General features: G+C 42.6%; 1 long non-coding RNA gene across 1 annotated transcript; it reads right to left on the reverse strand.

Moving 5' to 3' along the window:
• Positions 1–1,015: 1,015 nt before the first annotated feature.
• On the reverse strand, positions 1,016–15,976 carry LOC142829547 (uncharacterized). The gene is made up of 2 exons (XR_012904045.1): positions 7,178–15,976; positions 1,016–6,795 (listed from the first exon to the last, which is right to left on the reverse strand). It is a non-coding gene; the product is annotated as an uncharacterized LOC142829547 (long non-coding RNA).
• Positions 15,977–16,302: the final 326 nt, after the last annotated feature.

Below are 16,302 nucleotides of genomic sequence, written 5' to 3' on the forward strand. Positions count from 1 at the left end.
TGATGCAGTTCCAAGGAAATGGGATGAAAATCGTCATCCGAACCTCACAAAATGTATTACTTATACAAGGCATGTCACATCTCGTATCTAGATCCTCCATTCTGTGGGGAGGGAAACAACAAAGCTGAAACAGTGGAGAAACTACAAAAATGGAAAATGAAAGCAACATAAATATTGTAGACACAAGAAGTACAAAGCATCAGTCATTGCTTTGTCAAGATAGCCCCAAGCAAGAGAAGACATATCAGCAATACGATAGATGATAAATGCTGTTTGTAATATCTCATGAACCTCAGGGTTAATACCTTAGTAGAACATCAATACAACATTATTACCTCTAAGACATGTCAAATTACACAGAATCTCTTATGGATTAAGCATCTCAAAAGTAATCCAGTGACAAAAAGTCACTGTCAGAGACCGCAGTCAGTTGTGCCACATAAAAATAACACAAAATATATCATGCGTAAAGGATAGCTTAGTGTCTGCAACTAGTCTGGAGCCGAACTGTTGCACCCATCTGAAGCTTTGTAACCATAGCTGGTGCAAACTTTTCCCCCTTTGATTTGTCTTCATGGTCTGTGAGCAGAGGGCTTGGCATGTCACAAACACTGAATAAGGAAAAAGTCTATTCCCAGAGAATCTTATGATAATCTACTTAAGGCACAGACAATGTAAACAATCAGAAATCAGCTATAAGGATCAGAGCAGACAGAGCTAGGTTTGATAGGAATGGAAGGCTTGGGGAGGGATGGGAGCTGCATTTTTGTCATGGCTCCTTCCCCACTCTGGCATGATAAATGCAGAAGTGGGGGCCAGCAAGTGTACCCCAAAGCCTTATCTACCAGGCTTTGGTATAAAACTTCCCCCAAGATCTTAAAAACCCTAGATCTTGGGAATAAAACTTCCGCTGCCACCACCCAAATGTTGCTAAAGAAACCAGGGGAAAGATCATTTGGGAAATCTTCCCCCAAAAACAAAAATCAGGGCACACCCTTAACCATTGCCAGGTTAATAAAAGAAAAGAAAGAACTTTTATTATTACAACAATATTCTGGTTGCAAGTATAATGACTAGAGAGGAAGGTAACAAAATATACTCATGGAGAAACTCCATGGGCCTAGAACTTAGTTACAAAGAAAAGCCAAAACATCTTTTAGGCAGTGCCAGATCTCAGATCCCATACCCAATCCATAACACAATAAAACCTAACGAAACTACCTAAACTTTACCCTACTTACAGAAAATGAAGAATGGTGTCTTGGAGAGAGAGAGACATGCTTGTCCCTCTCTGTAGCTGCAGAGAACTCTCAGAGAGACAAAAGGGAGAAAAGAAAAAAACCCAAATTCCTCTGTCCCAGTTTGAAAAGTCCCACCTACATTCCTATTGGTCACTCCACCTGGCTAGGTGTAGTTAACCCCTTAATCCCCAGGCTGCTGGCTAACCCTCATAATCATGACAGCCTCTGGCCACACTGACTGTGATTTCTTCCTGTAGGTCTAAGATAAAACATAGTAAATACATTATGCACACTTGACTAAACACTTGAAGACATAAAAAGTAAGCAAAGGCTTCCATATCCATGGAGTACCATTACGCTATACAGAGAATATTAAGTAGTTGGGTCCAGAAATGCCTCATTAACCAATCAAGCTCTCAGTCTCAAAATCAAATTTAGAATAGCGTGGGGTCTTGATCTAAAGTTCAATTGACCAGGTTCTGTGCCTCTTGCAAAATACACCACTATCATACACCAGGCCAGGTCTTGGCACCACTGAGAGTGTCAGCTCAGGGCGAATTACTTAAAACCAGGGCTATTTACCGCCCTCAACTGGGGTCCTTTCCCAGGCACCCCTCAAATTACACCGAGCACTTCAGCTGCCTTCCTGGTCAGCCGGAAGCCTCACCAGCAAAACCCCTTAGACACTTCAGCTTCCCGGTGCCATCACCAGACTTAGGCCTCCACACACAGGTGAGAGGTTACCAAAACCCACTCACCAACTCCAAACAGATCCTCCTGGTCCAAAGGACTCAGCCACAGTACCAAGCCAATTTTCACTTTAGATTTTACCCACAAGATCACGCTGGGCCAATCCTTTAGAATCTAAACTCTAAAGATACATTACTGAAAGGAAGAAAATGTCGAGAGTAAGATTGTTAATGAGAACCTTCATATATAAACATCACACCTGTACACATGTCTCATACATAGAATCAACAGTGAACAAGCTTTCATTAGACACCTTACATGGGTCCCTTTGCACAAAATGTTGCCGTGCCTCAGTTTCCCTTCCCATACAGCATATCGATTTTGGAATGTCCCTTCTCAGGTGAGAAGCTTCAACACTAATTACAAGTATTAACAGTGAAATACCAGGGTCCCAAAGCTTTTGAACATCCAGTGTGTCCTTGGGTACATCTTGTAACAGTTTCCAGGGTTTTGGTACAAAATCATGCATAGTGGACATAGTTACCATTCTTAGTAACAGCAGTACAGTGGTTATGCAAGTTAACATAAGCAGTAGGAACAAATCCACCCCAAGTGTACATTGACAATTCTGGTTTTTTACATTTAAAAAGTTGCAACCTTCTTGGGCAAACACAAGTCTTGCCCCTGCCCCATGCCCTATGGGGTTACGTTCAAAACTCCCTCTTCCAAAGACATAGGCCTGGCTGGGTGTGGCTCCCCTGTTCACAATGGCTATGGAATTCCTTTGCTCCTCACAGGATCTTTCTATCCCCAAGTCACTTTTACCCCCCTCAGGCACAGCAACCTGCTGGCCAGCCTCACCATAAGGATCCTTTTCCTTATGACTTTCTGCAAGCAAAAGCTCATCTTCCCCTGGCTCTACAATAGCATCACCCTGCTGAGCCACCACCAACTCCTCCTGTGATCCCTCTATCCCCTGAACAGGCAGGTTTTCACACAACCCCCCCTCAGGAAAACACACAGACTCCTCTGGGGGGAGATCAGAGACCTCTCCCTCCCCCTTCTGGGCTTCAGCTGTTCCCAGACCTAAATCTGGGCCCACAGCACTCTCCTCAGCCAATCCAGGCCGACAGGCACCTCCTGTAGACAAGGAACTGGGAATAAACCCTTCCCCCGCATGCATACCTCCCTCCTCAGCAGCCAAACTGCCAGGCTCCACACACAGAGGTTGCTCATACTGAACACCCTCCAGAATTTGATCTTTTCCCCCAACTAAACTTTCACTCTGGCCAGCCACCCCAGACTGCACCAGAGAGACACTTTCCTGAAATAGGGCAGGGAGAGCCCAAAAATCTGCCCAAAAATCTGACTCCAGCCTCTCCTCTGAGGCTCCAGGCAGACGTGTAGAGGCCTCACTCACAGACACACAACTATCTCCCTCAGGCAAACACTCAGAGAAACTTTTACCTTGCTCCCAGGACAGACTAGTCACAGACAACTTCCCAGATTCACACTCACCCCCTTCCCAACTCTCATGCATGTTCTGGGGCTGGGTTAAGGTATCTGCCTGATTATACTTACTATTCATGCCATAATCACACCCCATCCCCACATGGTTCTCCACTGAACCCCCATGTTCTTCCACTCCCTGGAGTTTCCTGGGATATTGAACAGGGTCTGGAACATTCATGGGAGCAAGATGGTCAGTTGATGGGGCCTTCGCTTTAGCAATCCTCTCCTGTGTTTTCACTTCTATTCGCCTGGTCTCAGTCTTTGTTTCCGTTAGTCTCGCCTGTGCTGCTGCTAGCCTTGCCTGTGCTGCTGCTAGCCCCGCCTGTGCTGCTGCTAGCCTCGCCTGGTATTCTCGTTCGTTGCGCTCCTCCTCGGCCTCACGCTGTGCACGCTTTGCCTTTGTTTCTGCTTTTATTGCTGCTAGCCTCTCCAGATGTTCTTGCTGGGCACGCTTCTCCTCGGCCTCTCGTGCACGCCTGTTTTTGGCCTCTCGTGCACGCCTGTCCTCCAGCTGTAGGAAAAACTCCATCTCCTTGTCAGTTAGAGGCCTGCCGATCTTACAGGCAACTTCCCATGTAGAAGGCATTGGTGAGGGGGGAGAAGCGCTGCTATACATTGCTCCTGCTCTCTCCTTGGGGAATGAATCTGTCCTGGAGTTGGACATCCTGTCTTAACTAGCCTAGCTATCCAGTTGTCCCGAAAGCTAGAAAAAAACAAACTGTTTGGGTAGGTCTGTGTCTGGCTTAAGGTCTGCCCCTCCCTGAGGCAGCCCAAAACAAAAGAAAAACAAAAGGAAAACTGCAAAACTTGCAACTCAAAATAAAACTTGTGCCCTTTTAAAAATCCTGGGTTCTCAAAATAATCCCACCGCTATGCCACCATGTCATGGATCCTTCCCCACTCTGGCATGATAAATGCAGAAGTGGGGGCCAGCAAGTGTACCCCAAAGCCTTATCTACCAGGCTTTGGTATAAAACTTCCCCCAAGATCTTAAAAACCCTAGATCTTGGGAATAAAACTTCCGCTGCCACCACCCAAATGTTGCTAAAGAAACCAGGGGAAAGATCATTTGGGAAATCTTCCCCCTAAAACAAAAATCAGGGCACACCCTTAACCACTGCCAGGTTAATAAAAGAAAAGAAAGAACTTTTATTATTACAACAATATTCTGGTTGCAAGTATAATGACTAGAGAGGAAGGTAACAAAATATACTCATGGAGAAACTCCATGGGCCTAGAACTTAGTTACAAAGAAAAGCCAAAACATCTTTTAGGCAGTGCCAGATCTCAGATCCCATACCCAATCCATAACACAATAAAACCTAACGAAACTACCTAAACTTTACCCTACTTACAGAAAATGAAGAATGGTGTCTTGGAGAGAGAGAGACATGCTTGTCCCTCTCTGTAGCTGCAGAGAACTCTCAGAGAGACAAAAGGGAGAAAAGAAAAAAACCCAAATTCCTCTGTCCCAGTTTGAAAAGTCCCACCTACATTCCTATTGGTCACTCCACCTGGCTAGGTGTAGTTAACCCCTTAATCCCCAGGCTGCTGGCTAACCCTCATAATCATGACACACCCATCTGAAGCTTTGTAACCATAGCTGGTGCAAAGTTTTCCCCCTTTGATTTGTCTTCATGGTCTGTGAGCAGAGGGCTTGGCATGTCACAAACACTGAATAAGGAAAAAGTCTATTCCCAGAGAATCTTATGATAATCTACTTAAGGCACAGACAATGTAAACAATCAGAAATCAGCTATAATGATCAGAGCAGACAGAGCTAGGTTTGATAGGAATGGAAGGCTTGGGGAGGGATGGGAGCTGCATTTTAAGGGAAAAGCTTGAGGGAGGCCTTGAACAGAACGCTAAAGGCAGAGAGGTAATCCAAAAATCAGTGGCATGGGAAGGATGACATTCATATAAACAAAGACAATCATACACATAAATAGGAAACAATGAAATAATGCAAGATACAAACACAAAACAACCAGAAACCTCACAACCAAACAAAAACAAACAAGCCCATCTCCTGACTTGTGTTTGCATAGGATGAACCCCGTCTTGAGACACTTAACATCCTTACAGTAAATGACTGACTCCAATAGCAGCCGAGACCCGGTATCTCCCGGGAAAAGCTCTTCACAGGCGTGAGCCCATTTTATGTTTTTTTCAAATGACTAAGGCTTGCTCGGAATGCAAATATTCTCATGCTAATTCCTTTATTTGTGTTTTAAATGATTGTTTCCTCAGTTTCATGTTATTGCATTGTAACAGCTCAAATCTGTCTTCATCTCTAATGAGCATAGTGTAACATTTATCTAACTGCTGGGCAAGTATTACAAGAAGATGTCCAAAAAGGCAGGCAAATTCCCCAGCCTACTCTTGGTTTAATTGTGGTGTTACCTATTATTAGCATGTGATAGGATTTGCTTCTGCTCTAATTCTTTGGGGAGTGTTAGGCAAAGAGACAGGTCTTATCTGGGACCCAAAGATGATGAAAATAGGACTTTTCTGTTTTCTGTTGGTAGAGTGTATCATAGTTTTCAGCCTGCAGCAGAGAAGGTTTTGCCTTCTTCCCAGCTGAGTCCATATTTAGGCTGTGCTGGGTGGAGTGGGGCACATACCATTGAGAACCAGAACTGGTGGCTGTAAACAAACTTTATGGGACTGCAGGAAACTTGGCTACATCTATGATAAATGGACATTTGGCTAATTAAATTATTCTGTACTACAGATGTTGCCAGATCAGAGAGAGTGCTGGACTAGAGAGGTTCAATCTATAATAGTTGTAGACACAGTTTGCTGGCTCCAGCATAACCACTTCTGCAGCAATGCATGTTCAGCAATGCATGTTTCAGACAGTGATTCTGTGGAAAGGGGTCCCTGTGACTATATGTATCTAAGGGATCTGGGTACCAGTTCAGTAAAGTGAATGCTTAATATAAGCCCAGTCCTCTACAGCAAAACACCTAAACAAATATGTATATCCCATTGAAGTCAGGCACTGTAGGTGAACCCATACTAGAATGTGAGGACATTTTCAGACAGTTATTCTGATGCTGAAAGGGCTTTGGGGGTCATTCTAGACTCTACTGTTCACAACCATGATCGATCAGGCAGATCCCAAAAGTGACTTCTTTCATCTCCGGCTAACAGAGGCCAAACTCACTGTTAGTGCAGGGAGGCTGGAGAAGACTGAAGCTGCTTATAGGAAAGGAAGCTACATAACAAGCAACGTTAAGACCTGGGGGCTTTCTACAGTTTGAATCTTTCTAGTCCGGCACTCTCGGGACCTGACCAGTGCCAAACCAGAGAATTTGTCAAACCACGGGAAGTCAATTCTATTGCTTACCTAGTGATAGAAATGTAGCCGTGTTAGTCTGGGGTAGTTGAAGCAAAATGCAGGACAATGTAGCACTTTAAAGACTAACAAGATGGTTTATTAGATGATGAGCTTTCGTGGGCCAGACCCACTTCCTCAGATCAAATAGTGGAAGAAAGTAGTCACAACCATATATACCAAAGGATACAATTTAAAAAAATGAACAAATATGAAAAGGACAAATCACATTGCAGAACAGAAGGGGGATGCGGGGGGGTGGGAAGGGGGAGGAAGGAAGGTAAGTGTCTGTGAATTGCTGATATTAAAGGTAGGGAGAGTGGGATGTTTGTGAGTTAATGGTATTACAGGTGATAATTGGGGATTTTCACCTGGCTCTTAGATGGATGCTTACCTGGCTCTTAGAAGTCATTTGGGGATAAATTAGATCTAATTAAGAGCACATACCATTGAGAACCAGGACCAGTGGCTATAAACAAACGTTATGGGATTGCAGGAACCTTGGCTACATCTATGATAAGTAGACATCTAGCTAACTAAAATTATGCTGCACTACAGATGTTGCCAGACCAGAGAGAGTGCTGGACTAGAGAGGTTCAATCTATAATAGTTTTAGACACAGTTTGCTGGCTTCAGCATAACCAATTCTGCAGCAATGCATGTTCCACAACACAAGATTATGATGCTAGAACAGCTCTTAACAAAACATATTTCTCTTTTGCCCATCAATCAATGTATTTTTAATGGGAATGGTACCCAGGGGCTTAGCAAAACTGAAGGTGAGGAAGGGAGATGAAGACTGATTGAAATGTCTTCTATACTTCTTTCATTATGAAGATCAAGCAAACGAGGTAAAGGACATTGGAAGCTGATCTCAGAATGGGTTGGGCTACATATTATAGGATAGAAACTCAAGAGTTAATGCAGGGAACAGAAGCATCTATACATAGAAAAAAGAAAGAAACCAAATTTTAAGGCCCGATTATTGCAAACACTTATATATGTGCTTATCTTAAAGTGCCTGTTGAAGTTTAATAGGAGTATTTACTCATACACATGGGCTACGTCTACACTGGCAGCTTGTTGCGCAATAACTCTTTTGTGGAAGAGTTCTTGTGCAAAAACTCTTCCACAAGAGAGCGTCTACACTGCCATGTGCTTTAGCGCAAGAGATGTGCTTTTGCGCAAGAGCATCCTTGCCAGTGTAGACTCTCTCTTGCGCAAGAAAGCTCTGATGGCCATTTTAACCATAGGGCTTTCTTGCACAAGAAATTCATGTTGCCTGTCTACACTGGCCTCTTGTGCAAGAACAGTTGCGCAAAAGGGCTTATTCCTGAGCAGGAGCGTCAGAGTTCTTGCACAAGAAGCCCTGATTTCATACATTAGAATGTCAGTGTACTTGTGCAAGAATTCGCAGCCAGTGTAGACAGGCAGCAAGTTTTTGCATAAGAGCGGCCACTTTTGCGCAAGATCATGCCAATGTAGATGTAGCCTTAAAGTTAAGCACATGCACAGTGTTTGGAAGACTGCCATCTGAATACGGAACAGATCTCCACAAATCTGTAATAAAGGAATTTGATGGTAGTTCTTCATTAGAGTTTTGTCACAAACCTTTCCAATTTGTCACCAGCATTTGGTTTCCGTTTCTGAGCTTGAGCTAATGAAAAATGGCCAGACTACATCAAAATGAAACATGAGATTTCCCCACCCTCCCTCGCATCCCTCCCCGCTTAATACATTATACATCTTGGAATGGAATAATACAGCAACATCAAGTTGAAGGCTGGAGAAATCTTATTTCAATGAGATTAATCTCCTGTGATGAGCCTGGGTTACTTTGCCTAGGGTCAGGTAATACTTGAGCTCAATGACCTCAGAAATAGCTACTCTTTTTTCTTTCAGACTTTGTTTATTATTCTTCCTTGTCCCAGGGTTATTGAATAAAATGATTAAGGTGCAACATTTCCTGGGAATAAAAACATTTGACTCACCACCTAATAGGAATAATGATAGATTTATTTAAGAAAAGAGTCAAATATTAAATTCAAAATAGCTCTGAGTAGTGTCTACTTGGTAATATGCAACTGTTTAATTTTCTGTTCTGACACTTCTCCAGTTATAACATCCAGTTACAACTTTCACATATATTTTCCAAAGACTAATTTTCTGCCCATGAGAGTATCACCCTTCATCAAAACACCACCAAAAGATGCCAAGGTGATTGGAGACTGTGCAGGAGCCTATGTAGCTTCGCTACAGAAAATCTATGAACTTTCCACAGAGGAGTTTTTCTAAACAAAAGAATATTCTCATTGGGAACTAAATACAGCTTCTAGAAATTTTGCTTGTGTTTCTAATGTAGTTTCTCCATAAGAATCTAAATTGTCTTTCAAAGCCAAAGTAGCCTTAAGTGTAGGTCAAAATGGTCAAAAATAGCTCTGAATTCAGAAGACCAGGTTGAGACTCTTAGGCCTGATTTTTAAGCACCTTATAAGAAGTGCTTATAGTTTCTGTTGACTTTAACTGCAACTGAGGGTGCACAACACTACTGAGAAGCTGGCCACTGCAGTCTCAAATTGAGTATCCCAAGCCAGTAATTACAAGCAGATTTCCTGAGGGAAACAGCAAATATATATATGTGAGGGTTTAGCTGGCCTAACAAAACTGGTGTCAGGACTAGAGATGCTGCAGAAATGAAAGCCAGGTTTGGAAGCCCTTATGATACTAGTTACTAGTTACAAGCATAGTTACAGGCTGGAGACCAACCAGTTAAGTAGTAGTTCTGCAGAAAAGGACCTGGGGGTTACAGTGGATGAGAAGCTAGATATGAGTCAACAGTGTGCCCTTGTAGCCAAGAAGGCTAATGGCATATTAGGATGCATTAAGAGGAGCATTGCCAGCAGATCCAGAGATGTCATTATTCCCCTTTATTCGGCTTTGGTGAGGCCACATCTGGAGTACTGTGTCCAGTTCTGGGCCCCCCACTACAAAAAGGATGCGGATGCATTGGAGAGGGTCCAGCGGAGGGCAACCAAAATGATTAGGGGTCTGGAGCATATGACCTACGAGGAGAGGCTGAGGGACTTGGGTCTGTTTAGTCTGCAGAAGCGAAGAGTAAGGGGGGACTTGATAGCAGCCTTCAACTTCCTGAAGGGAGGTTCCAAAGAGGATGGAGAGAGGCTGTTCTCAGTAGTGACAGATGGCAGAACAAGGAGCAATGGTCTCAAGTTGTGGTGGGAGAGGTCCAGATTGGATATTAGGAAAAACTATTTTACTAGGAGGGTAGTGAAGCATTGGAATGGGTTACCTAGGGAAGTAGTGGAGTCTCCATCCCTAGAGGTGTTTAAGTCTCAGCTTGACAAAACCCTGGCCGGGTTGATTTAGATGGGATTGGTCCTGCCTAGAGCGGAGGGCTGGACTTGACGACCTTCTGAGGTCTCTTCCAGTTCTATGATTCTATGATAAGGGGATGGTTGGATGAAATAACATGATCTTGGTAACTAATTGACCATTCATTATAGGGAACTTTCTGGGTGTCTGGCTGGTGAGTCTTACCCACATGCTCAGGGTTTAGCTGATCGCCATATTTGGGGTCAGGAAGGAATTTTCCTCCAGGGTAGATTGGCAGAGGCCCTGGAGGTTTTTCGCCTTCCTCTGTAGCATTGGGCACAGATCACAGCTGAAGGACTCTCTGCATGTTGGGGCCTTCAAAGTATTTGAAGGCTTCAATATCTGAGACATAGGTGAGAGGATTATTCTAAGAGGGGTGGGTGAGATTCTGTGGCCTGCACTGTGCAGGGGGTCAGACTTGATGATCATAATGGTCCCTTCTGACCTTAAAGTCTATGAGTCTATGAGTCTAGTTGTAACAGAGATGTTATGGCTTTATATTTGGGTCTGATGAGAATCCCAAGTCAATTCTGACAATGCCCCATGTCTCACGGCAGTTCAGGCCCTGATCCTGCTCTCACTAGCCTTAGTGAAAACAGGATTGAGCCTTACATTACGGATAGAGAATGCCTAGGCAGCATCTCACCTGCTATCTTTTCTCTTTGGCTAAAGGTAAGAAGCATCGCTAGTAAGGGAGTTAGAGAAATGGAGTAAATGGATTTCTGGGAATAAAAGGAATTGGGCCAGCTTCTGTTCTTAATAATATTGATGCAAAATCAGAGTAACATCATGGAGTTACACTCGATTTGCACTGGGATAAATGAGAAGAGAAAATGGCCCTCTAGCACTTGCTTGATCCCTATCTACAACCCTCCTTCCTTTGTTGTGGAAAAAAAAACAGTCATGTGTAACAAACAAACTGCTATGCCATATGGGACTCTGGTGGGTTAGAGATTTTTCTGAACCTTTGACAAACAACATTTTGCCTACCTAGGGTACTTCAAAGGCAGTGCCTTTCAAAATAATGGAACAGCCATGGCTTTAACACAGCATTTTCCATCTGTTATGGTGTGTATTTATAAAACAGCTACACGAAACTGTTGAGAAGATCAGAGGTTTAATGACTGATAGTTAGAGCTTTTTTGAGATTCTAAACATTTTAAATGGGGGAACTGCATTGGAAGGCCCTATATATTTCAGATAAGCAGTAGCTTGACTTTTTATCTGTTAGTTTTAGTACTGAGAGATGAAGGGCAAGTTTTCTAAAAATGATTGGGCTTTTTTTTTTTCAAAGAACAAATTTTCATATATATACGAAACACGCAATTTTATGGGTGACGGAGCATAAAGGCATATATGAAAAAATGTAGATTGTTATTTGTACCACACTGATTATTGCATCTAAGTCACTATTAGATGTATTCAGAACTGCACTGGTGTATGTATAGTATTTGTTACTGCATCATAGTATCAAGCCAAATAGTTCAAGACTATGGCACTTTTCATATACTACTGTTAGTTTGTTGGCTAGATTCCACTGGAATGCTCTGGATCAACCTATTTTAGGTGGCTGTCAGTAGGAAAACCCTCTCCTGCAAACCTGTAGGTGCAACACAGCCTTCTCTAGATGCACTTCATACAAGATTAACAAAAAGCCTTATGTAAAATGTTTCTGTGCATTTGGCATATGCTATTTTCAAATGGCCATAATTCTGTCAGAACAAGTCCAACTTTCATTCAAACATACAAAATCACTTTTTCTTCAAATAAGGACAGTTCTATGAGAAATTTCAACTTTCCACCATCACCCTTGCTGGATATAGAGTTGCCCAAAAATAGAAAGGCAAGAGTTTTTTTAATGTTTGTACATAATGAGAAAGTATCCCCTCTCCCTACTTCTCAACAATTGAGTGTCATTGAAAAAAAAAAAAGAGCATTTACTCAGTCAAAAGACTGGCAACCCATTTTACAAAATGTTATTTATTCATTTGTGGCGTGCACTGTAATACGGTTAACTTTAAAAAAAAAAACTCCTAGATTTCAAAGATTTACATTGTCCAGGACAATGCTGTCTTATGCTCACTTGTTTTCCAGAATGCCTGTCCTCTGCCTTTTAACTCACAGTCAGTATGACCTTTATTAAATATTTCCAAGCCAAGTGTCACCATTTCTGCACAAACTCTAACAAACCTACTTTTCAGATGGCAGGAGGGAATTGGATCACAGATGCTGCCATGCAAGAGCTGAGTCCAGCAAATTTCAGTGTGAAATTGTATTCTTGAAGAATTTCACCCTACTGCCCCAGTTCAGCAGCACATTTGAGCACCTGCTGAAATGCTTTGCTAAATAAAGATGGAGTGTTGAAACAGGGCCCAATGTCTATCTGAAGAGCATTTCCATTTCATTTACTCATGAGCTGCTTGCAAAAGTAAAAGGAAACACTGTATTCTTTTCAAAGAATAAATGAGATATACATTTCCCCCCAATATAAAGGGGACCTGAACGAAGAAGATGAATTAAGATGTTTCCTTCCTGAGGCTCTGCTTGTGAAGTATGATTTAGAAACTTTCTATTTTACAATGGATGCAGAAGTGCAGTGTAATGAGTGAAAAGGCTAATTTAATCACTACATCTAAAAATTACAAAGAGTAAATCACAGCAGATTGTTTTTCTTGAATTATATAAGAACTGGTCCCTTTGAAGTGCTGTGATCTAAGGAATAAACCTTTGTGGAGCTCCAGACACTTTCAAGATCTACTACCCCTTCTCTAAAGAGGTTTCAATGCTGTGGAAATTAGGAGCCAGATCCACAGCTGCTGTAACTTGGCACAATGAACTCCACTGAAGTTAGAGAAAGCTATCCCAGTTTATACCAATTGAGGATCTGGCATTTAAGTTTTATCAAATACAGTTAGAAATGTTTGCTTTGATGGAGTTGAACTTTAAACAAAATCTTGTAGCTCTCACTATGATTTTTAATTGCATGTGTTATGCCACATCACATATGGTTAATTATGAAATTGCTTGAATTAAGGGAACCATCTTAGCTTCACAGGGGATTCTGAAACATAATTATCAGACAACCACCACACAACTTGGAAATCAGACAGCACACTGTATGCTCCCACTGGTTATTTTAAGTATCATATCTGAGCACCTCTTCAGTGATCTGGGTACTCAGCCTCAGACCTTCTGTTTCAATATTCTTCTAAGAAGCAAATGATTTAAGAATGAAGAAGCCCTTGATGAATGCTAAATATGAACCCTCTGCTTTTTGCCAGTCTCCAGGAAAATGAATTGCCCCATGTTTACAGATAATTCCAGCTACTTTTACTAAATGGAGCCAAGTTTATTATTGTCATTAGAGAAGGTTTTGGAACAAACCGATAAACTAAACAGTAAGATGTCACCAGAACAAGATGGTATTCACCCAAGAGTTCTGAAAGAACTCACATGTGAAATTGACGAATTACTAACTGTGGTTTGTAACTTATACTTTAAATTAGGTTCCGTAGTGACTGGAGCAGGGGTCTGCAACCTATGGCTCTCGAGCCAAATATGGCTCAATGTGGAACCAAATATTGCTCTTTTGTCATTCCCAAAATACATGCAACTTTTTAAATTAAAATGAAAAATCTAAAATTTCAAAAACTCATGTTGCTTGAATGTGTGCATGAACCTGAATTTGACCAGTTATGATGTAAACTTCAAAGAAATGTGTGAAAAGATGCAGCAGCAGAAGTTGCATTAGGTAAAGTCTGTGAGTACAATGTTTTATTTATGCTATTATTAATCATCATGTCAATTATCAATAATATTAAGTTGTATATTTTCATTCATGCAAATGGGCATTCTTATACGGCTCTTTGTTGACCCCTTGTTCTGAATTTTGATGTAGTTTGGCTCTTTGTTTTGAAAAGGTTGCTGACCTCAGGACTGGAGGATATCTAATGTGATGCCAATTTTTTTAAAAGGGCTCTAGAAGTTATCCTAGCAATTACAGGCCAGTAAGCCCAACTTCAATACCAGGCAAACTGGTTGAAACTACAGTTAAGAACAGAATTGTCAGACACATAGATTAACGTAATTTGTTGAGGAAAAGTCAACAAGGTTTTTGTAAAGGGAAATCATGCCTCAGCAAGCTACTAGTATTTTATGAGGGAGATCAACAAACTTGTGGACAGTGCACAATGCACAGTCAACCTGTGGAATTCCTTGGCAGAGGATGTTGTGAAGTCCGAAACTATATCAGGGTTCAAAAAAGAACAAGATAAATTCATGGAGGTTAGGTCCATCAATATCTATTAGCCAGCATGGGTAGAATGGGGTCCCTAGCCTCTGTCAGAAGCTGGGAATGGGCAACAGGGGGTGGATCACATGATGATTACCTATTCTGTTCATTCCCTCTGGTGCACCTGGAGACAGAATACTGGGCTTAGATATACCTCTGCTCAGACCCAATATAGCTATTGTAAAGTGCTAAAACCTCAAGCCTTGCAAGGTGCCTTTCCAAGAGATTAAACATTTGGGATTGGCTATTGCCCTAGCTCTTCAGAAGCACTTTTGTTAAGACAGTACTGTAAGCAGGATGGTCTTTGGCATATCTGATACTAGCCTTTTGCTGTGAATATAAACAACAGGCAAATAAAGCAACTGAGAAGTGATTTAAAACTAGGCAGAAAATCTAAGATTTGTCATAAACAGTCCATACATTTCTACAATTCCAAAGTCAAACAATTTACAAAATATATGAAGCCTTGCTTTCAAACAATTCCTTGGACGTGCAGTTTGTAGCACTGAACATCATGGGAAAACATTGCCTCAGGGCAAAAGCAAATGTATGCAGAGGTTGAACTTCTCTAGTCCAGCACCCTTGGGACCTGAGCAATGCTGAACCAGAGAATTTGTCGAACCACAGGGGATTAATATAGTCTAGCAGCATTATCAACACTTCCACTGCTGACTGGGCTCTTAGAAGTCATTTAGGGATAATAAATTAGAGCTAAATAACAGCACAGAACACTAAGAGCCAGGACTGGTGGCTGTAAACAAACTTTATGGGACTGCAGGAAACTTGGCCACATCCATGATAAGTGGGCATCTGTCTAATGAAAATCATGCTGGATCATGGATGTTGCTGGACCAGAGGGTGTGCCATACTAGACAGGTTCAACCTGTTTAATTGTTATGCCATGAAGAGAGTCATATAAAGTATACTGGAAACATGCAGGTGTAATGCCAGAACCTTTGGCTTTGATCCCATAACTCTGGTCCTGGTACCTTGACAGAACTAAGCATTTACCAGGAGGAGTTCAACACCTCCCATGATCAAACCCTGTGTTTGTGGCAAGGGAAGAACACGGGAATAATCTGGTTTCCTCACAGAGCACATGATAATCATACTGATTTCCAATCACGTTATACTTTCTATGAATGTCTAATAGCTCTTACAATGTCTTTAGCTTTGAGAAACAATGCCCCACTTCCACAAAACTATGAGACAGCCAGAGGCAGTTAAACACTTGCTTCTTTCCTACCACAGAGCAATATCAGGGCCTTCCAAGATAGCCACATACAAGGACCATTAAAGATCGTTCACAAACTTAGTCCTTCAGAATTTTTAGATCTACAGTAGAGTCCCAATTATCCAACCTAAACAGGACCGAGAGATGGTCAGATTAACGAAAATGTCAGATAATACAGAGTACAGAATTACTGTACCTGTAGTTGATTCAGGTGGCCTGGCCCCTTCCCTCCCTGCAGCCCCTGGGCGCGGGCTGAGAGAATGGCCCTGCTCGCTGCACCGTCGCTCTGGGCGCTGCTGCTGCTGCTCCTGCCGACGCCGCTCGGTCCCCATTCCTGCCTGGCCTCTTCCCTCCCTGCAGCACCCTGAGCGATGTGGCAGCGAGCGGGGCCATTCTCCTGGCCCACCCCCGGGGGCTACAGGGAGGGAAGGGGCCAGGCAGGAATGGGGACCGAGCGGCGAGGGAGGTCAGCAGCTGGGGAAGGAGAAACGGGCCAGGTCACATGGCAGGCAGCCAGGGGCAGCGCGGGGTTTTAGTTTTGCTTTCAGGGGCTGCTGCTGAAGCCTCTGCAGCCGGGGAGGCTGCATGCAGCATAGCACCCCAG

This window comes from Pelodiscus sinensis, chromosome 5, assembly GCF_049634645.1.
Source record: "Pelodiscus sinensis isolate JC-2024 chromosome 5, ASM4963464v1, whole genome shotgun sequence".
Lineage (NCBI taxonomy): Eukaryota > Metazoa > Chordata > Testudines > Trionychidae > Pelodiscus > Pelodiscus sinensis.